Consider the following 11,962-nt stretch of genomic DNA (forward strand, 5'->3'; position numbering starts at 1 on the left):
AGACGCACAGTTCGGGACCCCCTACCCGAGATCCGCCGGTTTTGACACCGACATTGGTGCTTTCATTGAGAGTTCCTCTGTGTCGTCACCGATAGGCTCGATGGCTCCTTCGATCATCAACAACAGCGCGGTCCAGGGTGAGACTTTTCTCCCTGGATAGATCTTCATATTCGGCGGCTTTGCACTGCGGGCCAATTCATTTGGCCATCTGGAGCAGATCGAAAGCTACGCCCCTGGCCGTCAGGTTAGATTTGGAAGTCTGAACTTCACAGCTGACATCCGCGGAGACTTGATCTTCAATGGATTCGAGCCACAGCCGAGCGCGCCACACTGTCACGATGGGCATGATTTAGCTCTGCTGCCGGACAGTGCCCTGGAGACCGCACATGAGTCTGCTCCGACCCTCGATTTGGAGCCGGCTATGCAGATCGAGGACGGGTGGTTAGACATCGCCTCGGGGGCTGCAACCTCTATGGCGATAGAGCCGAATACTGACTTTGTCCCTTGTGAAGCTCGTGACTCTAAGGTGTCAGACTCCTTGCCGGACTCCGAACCTCCCACGCCCCCTTCAATGGAATCCGATTGGGCGCCGATCATGGAGTTCACCGCTGCGGACATCTTTCAACACTCACCTTTTGGCGCCGCTCTAAATCCCGCCACATCAAGAATGGAGATTCCGGCACCGGAGATAATAATACCCCAGACAGTGCCGAAGACAACCCCCTCCAGCAAGATTCAGCGCAGGAGGACGGAGAAGCCAGCCCTCATGAGAGAGCGGCAGACGAAGAGGTAGAAGATGATAATTACATGCCTCCCTCCGGAGATGAGGCAAGCCTCGACGACGACGAATTTGTCGTGCCTGAGGATCTCGTCAAACAAGAGCGTTTTAAACGCAGGCTTATGGCCACGGCAAACAGCCTCAAGAAAAAGCAGCAACAGCTTAGAGCTGATCAGGATCTGCTAGCCAACAGATGGACTGAAGTCCTTGCGGCCGAAGAGCATGAGCTCGAACGCCCCTCCAAAAGCTACCTCAAACGCAAGTTGCTCCCCCGATTAGAGGAGGAGGCATATAAACCTGCATCACCAGAGCACAATGCGGCTGACCGGCCACCTCGTGGCCATGACAGAGAGGCCTCTAGGCCCTCCACTAGAACCGCACCCCGGCATCGCTCAAAACGCACAAGGCCACAGGGGAACGCTCCGGACTTGCGAGATATATTGGAGGATAAGGCAAGACAATCAAGATCGATCTACGGATCGCGTGGGCGCCCCATGATACGTGACGACAACCGTCGCGCCAGACACAGCAAGTCCGGTCGGGCCGAACAAAGTAGTCAAAGCTCGTTGGAGCTCCGTCGCGATATAGCCCAATACAGAGGCGCCGCACACCCACTATGCTTCACAGATGAAGTAATGGATCATCAAATCCCCGAAGGGTTTAAACCCGTGAATATTGAATTGTATGATGGCACAACAGACCCCGCGGTTTGGATAGAAGACTATCTCCTTCATATCCACATGGCCCGCGGTGACGATCTCCACGCCATCAAATATCTCCCACTCAAGCTTAAAGGACCAGCTCGGCATTGGCTTAACAGCTTGCCAGCAGAATCAATTGGGTGTTGGGAGGACCTAGAAGACGCATTCCTTGATAACTTCCAGGGCACGTATGTGCGACCACCAGACGCTGACGACCTAAGCCACATAATTCAGCAGCCAGACGAATCGGCTAGACAATTCTGGACACGGTTCTTAACTAAGAAAAATCAAATCGTGGACTATCCAGATGCGGATGCCCTCGCGGCCTTCAAACATAACATCCGCGACGAGTGGCTTGCCCGGCACCTGGGACAGGAAAAGCCGAAATCCATGGCAGCCCTCACATCACTAATGACCCGCTTCTGCGCGGGAGAGGACAGCTGCCTAGCCCGCAGCAACACCTCAGCAAAAATTCTGGCAATCCGGATACCAAGGACCGCAATGGCAGGTCGCGTCACAACAAGAACAAACGCCGCATTAACAGCGAGAATAATGAGGATACGGCAGTCAGTGCCGGATTCAGAGGCTCCAAACCCGGTCAGCGGAAAAAGCCATTCAAAAGAACTACTATGGGTCCGTCCAATTTGGACCGAATACTCGATCGCTCGTGCCAGATACACGGCACCCCCGAAAAGCCAGCCAACCACACCAATAGGGACTGTTGGGTATTCAAGCAGGCAGGCAAGCTAATTGCCGAAAACAATGGCAAGGGGCTGCATAGCGATGACGAAGAAGAGACCCGACCGCCGAACAATAGAGGATAGAAGGGCTTCCCCCCGCAAGTGCGGACGGTGAACATGATATACGCAACCCACATACCCAAGAGGGAGCGGAAGTGTGCACTCAGGGACGTATACGCGATGGAGCCAGTCACCCCGAAGTTCAACCCATGGTCCTCCTGCCCGATCACTTTTGATTGAAGGGACCACCCCACCAGCATCCGCCACGGCGGATTCACTGCATTGGTTTTAGACCCAATCGTCGATGGATTTCACCTCACCAGAGTCCTGATGGACGGCGGCAGCAGCCTGAACTTGCTTTATCAGGACACAGTGCGCAAGATGGGCATAGACCCCTCAAGGATTAAACCCAGAAAGACGACCTTTAAAGGTGTCATACCAGGTGTAGAGGCCAATTGTACGGGCTCAGTTACACTGGAAGTGGTCTTCGGATCCCCGGATAACTTCCGAAGCGAGGAGTTAATCTTCGACATAGTTCCGTTCCGCAGCGGCTATCATGCTCTGCTCGGACGGACCGCGTTTGCAAAGTTCAACGCGGTGCCGCACTATGCATACCTCAAGCTCAAGATGCCAGGCCCTCGAGGAGTCATCACGGTCAACGGAAACACCGAACGCTCCCTCCGAACGGAGGAACATACAGCGGCTCTCGCGGCAGAAGTACAATGCAGCCTCTTAAGGCAATTCTCGAGTTTGGCCGTTAAGCGACCGGACACGGCTAAACGAGCCCGGAGTAACCTACAACAAGACCACCTGGCACGTTCCGAGCACGCATAGCAATGCGGCCCCAACCCCAGCTCTCGCAAGATTGCAAGACTGGTCCTTCGCGTACATCATTACGCTCTGGAGATACCATGGGCATAGGGGGAGGGGCACGACCACGACAGGCCCAGAATGCGGCTTAACCACATCAGGGGCTCCCAAGTGTGTCATTCCTTTTTTTCTTTTCTTCGTTTTTCTTTCTTACCCACAGGACCCCGTTCACCAGAGGCCCTGTCTGGCAGTAGACCGGCCGAACTCATGATACAACATCCAGGGAAGGAGAAAGGCTACGACGAATATCCAGGTGGTCTCCATTACGAGCATTAAATCTGTTTTATACACCATTCCACAGCCTACCCCTCGAGGGGGACATGTTTAATAGTCCCATCCCTTGCTTATCGCACTATTTGTATCGTTCTGCATTCATGGCAGTATTTCTTGAATAAACAATGCAGCACCTTTTTGCTTATAATTGCATTCCTTTCTTATACATATGTTCATTTATGACATGTCGCATCCGTACACTTTGGTACGGCTAAATACACCAGGGGCTTAAGTTCCCCACATTATGGTGTGATAAGTCCGAACAGTTTCACAAGTGCGGCACCCCGAACTTATAGCATTATATGCATCGGCTCCGAATCATGTCTTGGGTCAATAGTTGGGTTTGCCCGGCTCCCATGTTTTGGTACCTTACGTTCCGTTCTATCGGCTAAGGTAGCACTAGGAGAACCACTGCGATTGCGCCCCAGTTGAGCTGGGCGAGCGCCTCAGTGGAGAAAGCTAAAACTGACCGTCATGATGAGGCGAGAGCCGGTCGCTGTTCGAGAGGTTTTTTCGAGTCCTTATAGACTTATGCCGCTTAGAGCGAGGAACCGGCTTTGTCTGGCCCAGGCGTGGATAGCGCCCCGAATTCGGCCTTCCGAACACTAGGGGCTTCGCCGAAATTTAAAATTATAGAATTCTATGGCTAAGTTAGAGTGTTCAAGCATTATAAGTCCGGTTGCCTAGTTTGTTGTGTTGAGCGCCTCCCAAGATGGACCCAAATATGGGAACAAGAGTGCTCAAATTTATCCCGAACACCCCAGCACTCGTGGCATGGGGGCTGAAGCCGACGACTTGCCATCTCTCAGATTTGATAAACAGCCGCACACAAGGTAATATTTTAAATCAACAAGCGTTGCTTAGCGCATATGAACAAAGTTTTCAGCGCACAGGATAATAAAATGCGAGTCTACTCAAATATTACATTATTGGAGCACTCACCCGCAATAGTGCGGGCACCCTTCAGGACACTCTTGTAATACATCTCGGGCGTGCGATACTCCTTGCCCGGCGGTGGCGCGTCCGTCACAAGCTTCTCATCATCCATCTTTCCCCAGTGCACCTTAGCACGGGCAAGGGCCCGACGGGCACCTTCAATACAGGCGGATCGCTTGATGACCTCAACCCATGGACAAGCATCCACCAGCCGCCGCACCAGGCCGAAGTAGCTCCCAGGCATGGCCTCATTGGGCCACAACCGAACTATGAGGCCCTTCATGGCCTGTTCGGCGACCTTGTGGAGCTCGACCAGCTGATTCAGCTGGTCGCTAAGGGGCACCGGATGTCCGGCCTCAGCATACTAAGACCAGAAGACCTTCTCCGTCGAGCTCCCCTCCTCGGCCCTGTAGAAAGCGGCAGCATCGGACAAGCTGTGGGGCAGATCTGCGAACACTCCTAGAGAGCTCCGAATTCGGGTAAGTAACAGGTAATTAACATTCACATGCTTGCTTTGCATGAAAAATGCCTTACCCGCCCTATTTTCTTCAACACCTCGATCTCCTGAAGGGCCTTGTGTGCTTCGGCCTTAGCGGCTTTGGCACTCTCAAGAGCCGATGCAAGATCGGACTCTCGACTCTTCGAGTCGCGCTCCAAACTCTCATGCTTTTCCACGAGAGCATGGAGCTCTTGCTGTACCACCGCCACCCGCGCCTCCTGCTTCTCTCGCCCAGCACGCTCCACGGCCGCATTACGTTCGGCCGCGGACACCGCCTCCTTCAAGGTCGCCACCTCGTTCGTGGCCCCTGAAGTACCCACGTTATCCTTGTCATTTCTCTTGCAACCAAATCCTTTTCTGTAAGGTACAACTTTAATAAGGTGTTACTCACCTTCCTTGTCCTCGAGCCGCTTCTTGGCACGGCCGAGCTCGTTCTCGGACCGCTCGAGGCTTTGCTTCAAAGCATTGACCTCCGCAGTCAGTGCGGCAGAGGTCAGCAGCGCAGCCTGCAATCCCATATTGACATATTTATTAAGACTCCTGCGTATATCTTTTTAGATCCTCAGTCCGGCTTTTCTTTCCGAACACCGAACCGAGCATCAGGGGCTACTGTCTATGTAGTACTATTTTACATATATTAATATTCTTACCTCAAAGCCTGCTAGAAGGCTGCTGCAGGCTTCGGTCAGCCTGCTTTTGGCGAGCTGAACCTTCTGAATCACCGCACTCATGACAGTGCGGTGATCCTCCTTGATGGAAGCGCCGTTGAGCGCCTCCAGCAAGTTATCCGGTGCCTCCGGTTGGACGGAGGCCGTCGGCGTCATGGTCTTGCCCTTCTTACGAAGGGGCCGCCCGCCGGACTCCAGAACCACTGTAGGTTCCGGTGCGGAGTCCGGTACAAAGTCCGGGAGGTCGCCCTGTGGCACCTCCGGGTCCTCCTCCTCCGGGTGGGTCCCTCTCTAGGATCCCACCTCGGCATCGTCAGCGTCATGGGGGGAGGAGGCGATTGGAAGTGAAGTACTGTTCACATCCGACGTGCCCAAGGACCCGCTCGACGAAGCGGGAAGATCGTCCTTGGGCGGACTGCAGGGTTGTATGCGGCGTTAGAAAGACACCATGTGGCAAAAAGAAAAATCATGAAGTCATTCGGGAGTCCGGATACTTACGATCTCGCCAGGGGCTTGGCCCTTGGAGGCCAATCCTCGTCGTCGTCACCGGCGTTGGCGGAACAGTCCGGGGGAAGAGTCCTTCCCTTCTTGGACCCTTCGGCCTCCCTCGTTTGGGAGGCCTTCCTTTTCTTCCCTTCCCCCGCTGGGGGAGAGGCCTTTTTCTTCTCCTCCTCGTCCTCGTGGGAGGAGTCCGCCTCAGAGTCATCGGACACCTGAAAATGGGAACCCTTTCAAGTGCCCGTGGCCTCCTTCTTGGCCTTCTTCTCCGGCACCACGTGGGGTGCCGGAACCAGCAGCCCCGCTAAGCGGGCGTCCGCTGGGTCTTCTGGCAAAGGGGCCGGACAGTTAATCTGCTCGGCCTTCTTCAGCCAGTCCTATCAAAGGAGAGGGAGTTTAGATCCCGCATAGAGTCAAACTATGAAAAACAAGTGTCCCATAAAGGGTAGAATCGCTTACCTCGCTAGCCTGGCGCTGCGAGCTGAATCCGCGATCTTCGGTAGCGGATGCGGGAGCCTCGGCGCCCTTAAACAGCACCTTCCAGGCATCTTCGTACCTAGTGTCGAAGAGCCCGCTCAAGGTTCGGTGCTGAGCCAGATCGAACTCCCACAATTTGAAGGCCCATTGTTGGCACAGGAGAATCCGGCGGATGAGCATGACCTGGACTACATTAACAAGCTTGAGCTTCTTGTTCACTAGCTTTTGGATGCAAGCTTGGAGTCCGGTCAGCTCCTCCGAATCGCCCCAAGTCAGGCCACTCTCTTTCCAAGTGGTGAGCCGTGTGGGGATGCCAGATCTGAATTCGGGGGCTGCTGCGCATTTAGGGTCACGCGGCTCGGTGATGTAGAACCACCCCGATTGCCACCCCTTGATGGTTTCCACGAAGGCGCCCTCGAGCCAAGTAACGTTGGGTATCTTGCCCACCATGGTGCCTCCGCACTGCGCTTGACTGCCCTTCACAACCTTCGACTTGACATTGAAGGTCTTGAGCCACAAGCCGAAGTGGGGCTGGATGCAGAGGAAAGCCTCGCACATGACGATAAACATCGAGATGTTGAGGATGAAATTTGGGGCCAGATCATGGAAATCCAGGCCATAGTAGAACATGAGCCCCCGGACAAAGGGGTGAAGTGGGAAGCCCAGTCCGCGGAAGAAATGGGGAAGGAATACCACCCTCTCATGGGGCCCGGGGGTGGGGATGAGCTGCCCCTCATCGGGGAGCCGGTGCGCGATGTCGCTGGACAGATATCCGGCGCTGCGCAGCTTCTTGATGTGCCCCTCCGCAACGGAGGAGGCCATCCACTTGCCTCCCGCTCCGGACATAGTTGGAGAAGGTTGAGGTGAGATGTGCGGACTTGGGCGCTGGAGCTCGAGTGCACGGAGATGGATAAGCAAAGGAGGAAGAAGGCGTAGGTAAAAAGGTGGATCCTTATCCCCTTATATATGGGCGGACGAAACTATGTGTCCCCACCGGCCTGATAAAACTCGCTTTTCTTCCAAGCGCTGCAATCAATGGCGCGGTTGGGTTACCCACGTCCGTATTGATGGGAATCCCGGAATAAGGGGAACACGATCTCTGCTTCGACAAGACGTTCCAAGGAAACCGCTTCGCTAAACGCGTTGAGGTGGTATAATAAAAACGATTCAAGTAAAGGCTTGGTTGTGGTGTGACATCACGCCACGAAATACGTCAGCAGATTGAGCTTGTGTTAATATTATTCTCTCAAAGGTGGAATGTGGAATTTATTTTGCAGAGCCGGACACTATCCTGGTGTTCACAATCTTCTATAAATTATTTGGAGGAGGAAGCCGCCTTGCAATGCCGAAGACAATATGCGCGCCGGACTCGTCGTCATTGAAGCCTGGTTCAGGGGCTACTGAGGGAGTCCTGGACTAGGGGGTGTCTGGATAGCTGAACTATCATCATCGGCTGGACTCCAAGACTATGAAGATACAAGATTGAAGACTTCGTCCCGTGTCCGGATGGGACTTTCCTTGGCGTGGAAGGCAAGCTTGGCGATACGGATATGTAGATCTCCTACCATTGTAACCGACTATGTGTAACCCTAGCCCTCTCCGGTGTCTATATAAACCGGATGGTTTTAGTCCGTAGGACATAACAACAATCATACCATAGGCTAGCTTCTAGGGTTTAGCCTCCTTGATCTCGTGGTAGATCTACTCTTGTAATACCCACATCATCAATATCAATCAAGTAGGACGTAGGGTTTTACCTCCATCAAGAGGGCCCGAACCTGGGTAAAACATCATGTCCCTCATCTCCTGTTACCATCCGCCTAGACGCACAGTTCGGGACCCCCCTACCCGAGATCCGCCGGTTTTGACACCGAAAAGCACAACCGGAGTCCTTCAAAGGTGTATCTCCGAAGAAGAAGGGCAAAATCTTCTGGCTGAAATTCATGCCGGACTAGGCGGGCACCATGCCGCAGCCCGGGCCCTTGTAACCAAGGCCTTCCGTACCGGATTTTATTGGCCGACGGCCCGGGCAGACGCTCAGGACTTAGTGCAGCGATGCGTCGGTTGCCAATTATTCGCTAATCAAAGCCACATGCCGCCTACCGCCCTACAAACCATACCCATCACCTAGCCTTTTGCGGTCTAGGGGCTTGACATGGTTGGACCCCTTAAAGGAGGAACCCACAAGAAAAAATATCTACTGGTCATGGTGGACAAATTCACCAAATGGATAGAGGCCAAGCCTGTAAAGACGGCCGAATCCGGACCGGTGATAGACTTCATATCCGGGGTTGTACACCGTTATGGCGTCCCCCACAGCATCATAACTGACAACGGCACAAACTTCACGGTCGACGAAGTTAAACTCTGGTGCAAAAACATGGGCATCAAGCTCGACTACGCTGTAGTCTATCACCCACAAACTAACGGTCAAGTCGAGCGAGCCAACGCTCTCATCATGAGCGGCATCAAACTCAGACTGGTGCGATCCCTCAAGGAATCTAACACGCACTGGGTAGAGGAGCTTGACTCCATACTCTGGGGGCTGCGGACCACGCCGAATCGCACTACCGGATTCACACCATTTTTTATGGTATACGGCGCAGAGGCAGTCCTGCCCTGCGACATAATTCATGACTCACCTCGTGTGCACATGTACGAAGAAAGAGAAGCCGAGCTCGATCGGCAGGACAGCTTGGACGCATTAGAGGAGGAGCGCGACGTGGCAAAAGCCCGTTCCGCATTCTATCAACAGCAGGCTCGAAGATATCAAAGCAGAGAAGTACGGGCCAAAACTTATAACGTTGGCGAACTAGTCCTACGCCTGCCGGACAAGAATAAGGACAAACTAAAGCCCAAATGGGAGGGTCCCTTCATAATCGACCAAGTACTGACTGGTGGAGCGTACCGTCTGTGAAATGCATCGGACAACCGACTCGAGCCAAACCCATGGAACGCAGCACGCCTACGAAGATTCTACGCCTAGCGCCAGGACTCTGTGTTCGTATCCTTCCTCTGTCCCCTTTTTTATTTTTTCACATTAGCTGTCTGGCATTTCTCTCCTTCTCTCGACCCCTTTTTTTCTCTTATCCCAAGCCCTTAGGGGCTTGCTTGCGCATTGTTCGCACATACTTGACGCGCCACCCGCGCTCATCATACCTGGGGGCTTCTTTATCAGAAGCTTATATATAAACGGGCCTCATGCCCAAAACATGTGAGACACTTCCGCATGAACCTTATATACACCATTATATGCATCGATATGACTTAAGTTTTGGCCAAGCTAGGTTGCCTGGCTCCTGTGCTTACCCCTACGTTCCCGTTCGTTCGGCTAGGTGGTAAAGGGAGCACCTCTGCGATTGTTATTGCCGGGTCAGCCGAATGTGTACCTCAGACTGGGTGAAGCCGAAAGCTAGTGTTCTTAAGGGAATATTCGGTCGGTGAACTAAAAGATGATTTTTCTTGTTTATTTATCTGCTCCCAGATGCTTTTCTGCTCTTTTTAGCAGTTCGGACATGCACTTTAGGGCATGCCTCCCAGGGAAAGGAACCCCTAACGGAACTATTCTCCCTGGAAGATGTTTCTTACTAACCATGTAATATAACATAACTAGTTGGGCACTTGTCTGCTAAAGCAATTATGACCCCTACGCCTTGTCTCCATGCATGCCTAGGTTCTTACATAATCGAGAGGGTATTCGGACACACTCCGGACTATAGGGTCCAGAGGTCGAAGCGAAAAGGTCCGCAATGACAAGCGATCTACAATCCGGCTAGAAGGCATTTTTCATGTCATTTTAAATTACAGAGTCAATCCGACTCAGTATATTCTTCTTCAATACCATCCAACAGGCGGTCTAATTTACAGTCCTGTTGAGAATACTTTGCAGCCATCTCTACCTGGCCATATACTAAACTGACAGGGATCTCCTTTCCACCAGGACCCATAGGGCCGACTTCGGCCATGTGGTTCGGGTCAGCCTTCGCGTACCGAGTCTTCACCATGGCCCAGGCCTCCCTGGCACCTTGACGACAGGCCGATATCTTCCACAACCGGAAGTATTGCCGCACTCCCTCCAGCTTGTTTGCAAGCTCTCCAAGGCCTTCGGGCGCGGAGAGGGATGGCCACATAGCCTGGACGACGCCCTGCATTGCCTGCCAAACTCGTTCATGCAGTTGCAACAACTCGGGAAGAAGGTCCCCCATTGAACCGGGCATTTCCTCCGCAGGACGACCTGTCAGTAGACCTACAGACATAGCTCTGTCAATCGACTTCCTCACCGAATTTTTTTTCGAGAACTAATTCAAGCACTTATTAAAAATGCCGGCGTCGAAGTTGCCGATTCTCCTTTACGGAAGCAGACAGCTGAATACGAACATCCTTTAGTTCCTCGCCCAGCTGGGTATTGGCGTCTTGAAGTTTGTTCTTCTCTTGCCTCACCCTTGTCAGCATGCTCTCGCCAGCCTTTAGTTGGCGTAGGAGTTGTTGCTTGTCCGGATTTACTCCGGCCCCATCTGCACTGTTATTGTCAGAATTGCACACATGCCGCACTTTACAACGGAATTATTTTTCGGAGCATATATTACCTGAGGGGGTCCCCTTGGCAATAGCTGAAGCGGCTAGTGCGGCCTCGCGTTGGGCCTTGCACTCTGCAAGCTCCTGAGACAGTTGCGTGTTCTTCTTTGTAAGACCCTCATAACATATGATCCTTAAAACAGTTATCTTAACTATTTCAAGTCTCAGGGGCTACTGACATATATAACCATCAGATTTACTCACCCGTATGTCTTTTACATACTGCTCTGTGGCTCTGCCTAGACCATTTTGAGCGGCGCGGAGGTACGCATCTCCCGTATTAAAGGCGTTCAATGCCTTTGGGGAAAAACATGCATCCTGAAGAACAGTCCGGCGATGACTGTGGTTCATGGCACTCTCCACCTCTGAATTGGTGGCAGATAGCCCGTCTGCGTCCTCTGTCGGAGGAACGCCCGACGCGCGCCCCGTGTCCGCCTCCGCTTCCGGACCCGGCCTTGAAGTCTGGCCGGTGGATATAGTCCGCCGGGCTCTCTTATTCCTAAGGAGAGCATGAGCGTTAGCATGACTTGAGGGCATAAACCCTAGGCGTTAAATTCGCACGCCGTACTGTTGCACCGGAGTCTCGATCTGGTCCGCACTTCTTTTTGGCCCGCCTGGCTTCAGCGGCCCTTGTTGGCTGCCCATCGCGGGCCCGGCACTCCGCCTCAAGGATTTCCCCTGCAAAACGAAACACTATTGGTTTCCAGCATTCAAAATAAGGCATGGATGGATCTCCTTCAAAGTACAGGGACTTCGGTCTCGGTTACCTTTGAGGCTGGAAGTAGTCCGGGATAATCGGCCGTAATGGCCACTAAGGTGTTGTCCTTACTCAATTGATGAAACACCCCATCAATTAACTCCACACATAAGTCCGGGTCCTCTTGGGAATCCGGATCGAGGGACCGTTCTGGGTCCGCGGGCTGTGGGGGAGGGATGTTGATCTCCTT

The sequence above is a fragment of the Triticum dicoccoides genome, chromosome 5B, assembly GCF_002162155.2.
Source record: "Triticum dicoccoides isolate Atlit2015 ecotype Zavitan chromosome 5B, WEW_v2.0, whole genome shotgun sequence".
NCBI classification, from domain to species: domain Eukaryota; kingdom Viridiplantae; phylum Streptophyta; class Magnoliopsida; order Poales; family Poaceae; genus Triticum; species Triticum dicoccoides.